This window comes from Microtus ochrogaster, chromosome 19, assembly GCF_000317375.1.
Source record: "Microtus ochrogaster isolate Prairie Vole_2 chromosome 19, MicOch1.0, whole genome shotgun sequence".
NCBI lineage: Eukaryota > Metazoa > Chordata > Mammalia > Rodentia > Cricetidae > Microtus > Microtus ochrogaster.
In genome coordinates, this window is record NC_022021.1 from 27470316 (window position 1) to 27478349 (window position 8034).

General features: G+C 45.1%; 1 protein-coding gene across 1 annotated transcript in view; it reads right to left on the reverse strand.

The window, feature by feature from the left end:
• Osmr (oncostatin M receptor) overlaps positions 1–7783 on the reverse strand; it is a 51025-nt gene extending 43242 nt beyond the window's left edge. The window contains exon 1 of the mRNA XM_005356594.3: positions 7657–7783. The gene's annotated coding sequence lies outside the window, so the exon portion shown is untranslated. The remainder of the gene's footprint in view (positions 1–7656) is intronic.
• Between the last annotated feature and the right edge of the window lie 251 nt (positions 7784–8034).

Sequence of the window (8034 nt, forward strand, 5' to 3'; positions counted from 1 at the left end):
CTGGATGAAAACTTAAGGACAGAGCTTGAATGGTGGAGGTAGCAAGGTGTGGTGGGGTCAGCAAGAGATTTCAGAGGCAGAGCTGACGCACCATGGGTGGTGACCAAATGAAATATCAAGAATTTTGGCTCAGGTGCTTTGAAGAATCACCATTTAGCAAGGCAGAAGACTGGGCTGGATGGATTGGGAGTCTCTATCAAAAGCTCTCAGCTCCAGATAGAAATTTAAGATGCTTGTTTGATCTACCTAAGCAGCCAGCTGAACTCATGGAATTCCTGCCCATCAGTAGAATAATTTCAGGTGTGCATGAGACTACGTGATTGTAAATAAAGACAGAAAAAGGACAAGTTCAAGCCCAGAGCTTGGGATACTCCACAGCCTGCACTATCTTCCGGGTCACACGTGCACCATACAGACAAAAATGAAAACCCTGAGTAACTTGGTTTTCCAGCACTCTCAAGGATGAGGGCTGTGAGTGGGTGAGTGGGCCGGTAGATCAGTACCTACCTAAGAAGCAGGAATTTCCCACTGCTCAGGGCACACGGTGTCCAGACACCCAGCCTCAAATTCACCCAGCAGCCTCAGAAGCTGCAGCTCTCAGTGAGCAGTGTTCTGCTCCAGATTCCCAGTAAGAGAAGGGAGGCAGAGAGGGGTGTGTCTGTTTGCCCTGTGTCCTCCAAGTCTGTTCTTTCTCACATTTTATCATCATTGAATAGACGTGTGCCACTAGAGAGAGCAGATCTGAGTCTAAGACCCTCTGTGCACCAGAGTCCCAGATGCCTGCCACCCAGGAAGCATCTGGGAAATGAAGAAAAATGGGTACCATTTTTCTCCTACTTCCTCTTCTTTGCTTTCTACTTATTTTTAATGAAAACACAAATTGACTCCCTTTCAGGCCTTTTTTCCTGCCATCACATTTGCCCAGTTTGTAACCTTTGGCACACTTGGGGTTTGGGCAGGGTGGGGGTGGGGTGGAGAGAAAGCTGCCATCTCTTTTGTAATTTACACTCTACTTATCCATCCACTCCCGTCTCTCCATATCTTCCCCGTCTCTGGGCTCCCATTCGGTGTAGATCAACCAAACATCCCTCTGTGAAAATCTTACTCGCTTCACTGTGTTCTTTGAATGTCCTCCCTGCTCTTCAAATCTTCCGTACAAACTCCTATCTTCCCCTAAGGTCCTCTGAATGTCCGTCAGGGTGAATGCTATAGGCGTAATAAAGTGCACTTCTAAGGAACTCCTGGTGGGCCTTCCCTTACCAGAATTTCTGGCTCAGTCAGGACTAAAGTATGTATTCCTGGGAAGTTTCTCTACCACAGAGAATCCTCATGAGACATTGCAACAGCCAATAGTCGGTTGTTTCCCCAAAACCTGGGTGTGTTGCCAAATTATTCAAAACTGGCTGGGTGACCTAAGGCTATCATACTCAAATGCCATTTAAAGATGTTGGTGGATGGTGTGTGTGTGTGTGTTTGAAAAAGAAAAAGTTCTGTTTTTAGAATTGAACAGGCTCCAAGAGGTTATATGGTAGACCACTTGTCTCAACAAATTTCTAAAAATTGAAATCATGGCAAGAATCATTTTCAACCTCAATGAGGACAAACTGGAAACCAATTCCAAGAGCTCTGCGCTGACGTGCAGAGTGGCATGCATTTAGGGACAGTTTCCTTCTTCCAGGACACCGCCAGTAGGATTGCCAAGCCCCTCTGAAGGGTCCTCATTATTTCTGTATAAGTCTGATGACTTACAGTTTCCTTCCAGTTCCCTTCCCTTAGGCTCCAGGACAAACACCTCCTGAAGGTGCTAGCATTTCTTCTCCATCCTAACTTTGCATCCCTCCAATGGATAACATGTGTCCGCCAAGTTCATAATCAAATCCTGACATAAGGAGCTGAACTAGTTCCTGTACAAGATTATTTCAGGGACGTGTGACCTTCGCTTCAGCTAAAACTTACTCTCTGATTGGTAGATAAATCCACAAGAAATGACAAAACCAAATGCAAAGAATGTTCTTGATCCAAAAATGCAGAAATTTCACACATACTAAAGGTGGTAGAATCATCTGGGAAGAGATACTGTTCCTTTAAGTGATACTGGAGCAATAACCTGGACATCATAGGGCATCAAGCATGTACTGAACTGTGGTAAGGGACTCAGGGTCACGCTCCACTCTGGTAGTTAGTGGCTGTATAACCAAGCGCTAACTCTTTGACTGCCTCTTCTGTGAGAATGGAAGAGCCTGTCAGTAAATAGGTAGGAGGGTTAGTAGGATTAAGAGTGACCACACATAGTAAATATAGTAAGTCTTATCGCTATTGTTACTGTTTTACTCCTTCAAGCAAAATATATTCCAGATAGTCACAAATACAAGATGCAAACCACAAAAAGCACCTTAATAAAAACAGTGCTGCAATTTTATGCAATCTAGCAGTCATAAAATGAAACTCCAATGCAGTAAAGATAAAGGCTGCTATCTCAACTATGTAATTTTTTAAAGAATTAATACCAAATAATAAAACATAACAAGCCAAATCAAAAAAATTAATACCAACTAAAAATATATGGCAAGGTGTTATTGTTCCCAATATGCAAAAATCTGCTAAAGGTAAGATTAAAAGGAAAATAGCTACTGAAAAATAGAAATATGTAATTCAGAAAAAGAAAAAAAATCCACATACTAAAAAGTAAAAAGAAATCGAGGAAGATTACTCGGATTGATGGAAGTCAGTTTAAAACAGTAATGATGCCTATTTCACCAGCAATTGGGAGACAGAGGCAGGAGGAGCACCACAGGTGTGAGACCAGCCTGATCTAACTAGCAAGCTCTACGGCAGCCAAGACTATGAACTGAGACCTTGTCTCAGAACCGTCACAACAAACAAACCCAAGCAGTCACTGAATATGAAAATGTCTGTGTAACATCAAATTATCAGAAATAAAGATGCTCTCAATACCACTAAATGGTAAGGAAATAAACATCACCGCTCATTAAGAATCAAAGAGGGTGACCCTGCAGAAGTGTGTTTGACTGTATCTATTAAATTTTAGTATGCATTTTCTTTAATTCAAAAACTAATCTATAATTCTATTATTAGGGTTATCCTACAGATAATATAAATACAGCAAATACCCCCTCAAAGGAGCCAGAAATTTTAATTACTCTGCATCTCCACAAAGGGGAACCAAATGGTATTTGAGGGGGTAAACTAGACACAGGTGTTGACATGAAAGAATGTTACAAAATCCCGAGTGGAAAGGTGAATTTCAGAATAGTGTTTGCTCAGAGCATCTCTGCAGGACAAACATGACAGCTGTGCCACAGGGCTGCCCAGACTTCCTTCCCAACAGACCTGACATGTGGACACCATGACTGACGGCATCCACACAGCCAACACTGGCCAATGACGAAGCTTACTAAGCCTTTCCCTCTAATGAACTACCCTGAAAAGCAACTTCCACAGGTGTCTCCCCCAAGTCTAGCAAAAGTTTTCTGAGATCTGTGGCCCAGATGATTCAACATTTCAGAGCACCTCTGCTGAAGTTTCCTCTGAGTTCTACATCCAGAACAGCTTCAAGACTGCTGACTGAGATGATCCAGCCTCACAGAATACTCCAGTCAGGACTTAACTATGATCCTAAATTTTCTTTGGGTCTCATAAAATTATTAGCGCACTCAATCAGCAGGAAGTAGCCTAGAAAATTACGCCCACATTCCCCAAAAATGGATTATGGAAGTTTTTCTTTGTTTAGCGTCTTAGCTACAAGTTGTTATGGATAAATGGTCAGGAAAAATAAAACCTAAATAAAGAACATTAAATTTAGGGTCTTGTTTTGAAAAAAAAGGAAATGCTGTGGGATCATGCTCTTGTACTCTGTAAAGATTTGTCACTTGTATTGGTTTAATAAAACACAGATTGACCAGTTAGTAGCCAGGCAGGAAGTTGATGCAGGGCAACCAGACTAGGAGAATTTTTGGGAAGAGGAGAGGCAGAGAAACACAGTCCCAAGCCAGACACAGAGGAAACAAGATGAGAATGCCTTACAGAGAAAAGGTTCCAAGCCACATGGCTAAACATAGATAAGAATTAGGGGTGAATTTAAGTTGTAAGAGCTAGTTAGCAATAAGCCTGAGCAATAGCCGAACAGATTATAACTAATATAAGCCTCTATGTGTTTCTTTGGGAATGGCTGCAGGACTGGGTGGAGCAGAAACTTCCATTTACAGAACTGCTTGGTGGCATAAAGAGGTCCTCCCCACCTTCCCTCCTCCCCACTTTGCACAGGTGCCCGGTGGGCACTGGTCTGATAGTCCTTCTCCATTCTGTTTTGCCCCTCATAAGAACCTATCTTAGTTAGGGTTTCTATTGCTATGAAGAGGCACCATGAGTAAGGCAACTCTTATAAAGGGAAACATTTAGTTGGTGTGGCTCACTTACAGTTTTAGAGACTCAGTCCATTATTATCATGGCAAGAAGCATGGCGACATGTAGGCAGATATGGTTCTGGCCACATCTTGATTAGAAGGCAAATGAGAAGTGGTCTGTGACACTGAGCATATGCAGGACCTCAAAGCCCATCACCACAGTCATACACTTCCTCTAACAAGGCCACACCTACTCCAACAAAGCAATATCTCCTGATAGTGCCACTCCCTTTGAGGGCCAGTTTTTCAAGCCGCCACAATACCTCTGTATACTTTTTACTATCTTTTGGTCTTCTAACTAAAGAATTCAAACTGGCCTGAAGGGTAACACCTACCAATCCACACTTACAAATGTAGAGCTTGGATGGAAGGAAGGAGGTGGGATGACAGAAACTACAAATATCTTTTTCAAATTACATGGTCCTGTAACATAAAGCATTCTTTAAGGTGTGTGTATGTGTATATACGGATGTGCACACATGTGTTTATACTTGCAAAAGCAGTGAGAATTCTATTATTTTTACATTTTCACTCTATACTCCAGGAGAATCGATTAGTTGACTTTGTTTTCTGATTCTATTCTAATCCGTGGCAACTGAGAAGATCTGAAAGAGGTTAGCAAATTTTATAACCTGGATAAGCCTAGGAGGGTGTTAGTTATTTATGTTTAATATTTGTGAGCTCTTAATCCTTGGATGCAGATACTAAAATAATGCATTCTCAATGCAAAAGGTAGCCAGTGTCCTGAGTAGAAATGCATATTGCCAACCTTTTGACGAAGAGATGCTGAATTTATATGTGTGAAATTAAATTAATCTAAACCATTTTAGCTTAGTTATCTGGCATGTAATTGTGTGTATGTTCTCAGGGTTACCTATGAGAATGTATTTGCACATGTGTGTGGAGGCCAGCCTTGGTTGTCATTCCTTGGGAACTGTCCACCTTATATTTTGAGATAGGATCTCTCATTAGAACCAGAGTTTAAATGGTTTAGGCTAGGACAGCTGGCCAGCGAGCCTCATGGAAGAGTCTATCACTATCCCTGGAGGCAAATGAGAACCCTAAGGGTGAAATAGGTTGAAGGTAGCTTGCCTTGTGACACAACTAACTGGCTGTAAAGTCAGTATTTGAAACCAGGTGAGTGAGTTACTAAAGTTCAACCTCTTCCCGTCTGGCCTTGCCTCTTCTGTGGTTCATATTAAAATGAACAGTGAGGAAAACACCATTGCTAGTAACTGTGAACTCAGGAAAAAATCTGATGGAACTTCATTAGATAAGTTAGAAACTTGACAGGCAAAGTAAATCTAAACTCCAGTACTTAATGACCTAGTATTGACATGAAAGGGGCCCCCCAAAAAACTAATGGAAAGAACCCAGTCCAGGGATGGACCCTGTAGGAAGAAGAACTGATTTCATGATGAAAACCCAAATTTCATCTTGAATGATGGTACATGCCTGAAATCCCAGCAGTCAGGAGGACAGGAGAGTTGTGAGTTCAAAGCTAATTTGAGTTATATAGTAGGCTAGAATAACAGCAGTTGGTTGCTGTTTGTGTGACTTCAAAACTACACCTATCAAATGTAATGTGAAGTCAGTGAAACCTGTCGAGTCAGGATCATAGAATGGGGGTGGGGATGGAGTCTGTGAAACTGGGGTCAGGCACTGGGAAGGAAAAACCTCAAGTAGGGAAACTGGGGTCAGGCACTGGGAAGGAAAAACCTCAAGTAGGGACAAGGACGTGTGTTTCAGGGAAGGGGTTTGCTCTCAAAAGATTCTGATAAACTGAGCGCCTTGTTTCCGACTCACAACGGTGTTCTGTTTGTTTTGCTTCCCCCCTCCCCCCAGAAAGGTTTCCTGTCCAGAGAAGAGGGCCAAAACCTACTGTTCCCATAAATGAGCTGGAGAAGGCACACTGTGATTTCCTTCCAGAGTCAGCAAGACCCAGCCCAGGTCCCACAAACCTTTCTCTTGTTAAAGGCAGTGAGTGTCCCCAGTCACTCAGAACCACAGCCATGTTCCCAACTCGGTTCTTTTCTCCTGACAGAGGCATACAAAACATCAGCACCCATGGCCCTCCTGTGCACTGGGGATGGGAAGAGGCAGGTGACCAGGGTAAAAAAACAGGATGGTTCTGGTCACCTCCAGATCCACTCCAAAAACCCCTAGAATTGGAAGTGCAGCAGAGGGGCTGTGAGACTCCCGATGTGACATGTCTCTGTCACTTAACTACTGGCCCATCATCCAGTCACTCCATCTCACTGATAAAATGAAGTACACAGTTCTCGGTCAAAAGTAGCAGGAAGCATTATTATGATGTAAACAAGAAAAATGAAACTAAGCCATAAAGAGTAACCTGGCCTAGATCCAGGTCTATTTACATCAGGGTTTGGACCTGTTGCTGCCCCCCCCCAGCCCCCTCTTTTTTTTTTTTTTTTTTTTCAGCAGAGTGCTTTAGCCTGCACCTAGGTTCCTCTTTTAATGGTGTCTGAAAGCAATCCCTGTCCCTGTGCCTCTCCTCTGGTCACTCACTTGCGGCAGGACAGCAGGAAGCATCCATGAATGAGTGAGTGGGCCAGCGGCCAGTGCAGTACTGATAAAGGGAATCGCTGATCTCAGGTTCTGATTTCGGCAACCACTGCTACCTCAGGGACACCGACCCAGGCGTATAGCTGGGCATCGTTGGCTGTGAAGGGCACCACTTTCATCCAGGCAGCTTGAGAAGAGGTACCAGCTCTCTCCACCTGTGCAAAAGCGCTGCCCCCACGCTATCTCAGCCGGGTGCTCTTCTCTACGTGGAAAGGGAAGCACCCATTCCCAGAGGAAATACCAGGGCTGTGGAGGAGTGAAGGGTTGGATGCAAGAGGATGGGGCAGTCATCAACTCCCACAGGCTATTTTGAGAGAGGAGCCTATGCGACCCAAGTGGAAATCCTAACTCCGTAAACATTTCCCAAACCACTGAAGAGAACTCAAAGAATGACGATCCTCAAAGCAGGCCTGAACTCCGAGATACCCCAGCGACTTGCACTACGAGAAGATCTGGTCTTTTAGAATTACCCACTAGGTAGGCGGCACTTGTCTGGCACACCTCTTGTGGCTTGAGAGTTGGCAAAACCAACGCAGGACAGAGCAGAGCCAGGAGTCTGCGGAGCACCGAAGCGCGGAGCTCTCCCATCGGGTAAGCGGAAGGAGGCGGCGCAAGGTCCGCGAGGGTGCGGGGCTCCGGTACTCACCCGTCTGGCGAGCGGCTCCGGAGCCCGGCCGCTCTTCGGCCTGGCAGGGGCGCGGGTGCGGACGTCTGTCCCGGCGTGTGGAGGCGGCCCCGCGCCCCGGCTATGAATCAGCTGCGGGGCAGGAGTCCAGGGGCGGGAGTTACGGGAAGGCTACTTCGGGGAGGGGGGGGGCCCGAGGGGCCAGCACTGTTGCAATTTCCCGTCTCGCTGAGCACTTTTGGCACTCCTGGGACCCGCAGGAATTTGCCTTCTGGTCCCAGGGGGGAACGATCGGGACCCTGCAACAGGGCGCTGTTCCCGGGACAGGGCGGGCGGGACCGGTGGGAAGGGAAGTGGGAGAGGCCTGGAAAGGAAAAGCTGTGCCCAGAGAGTAGCATC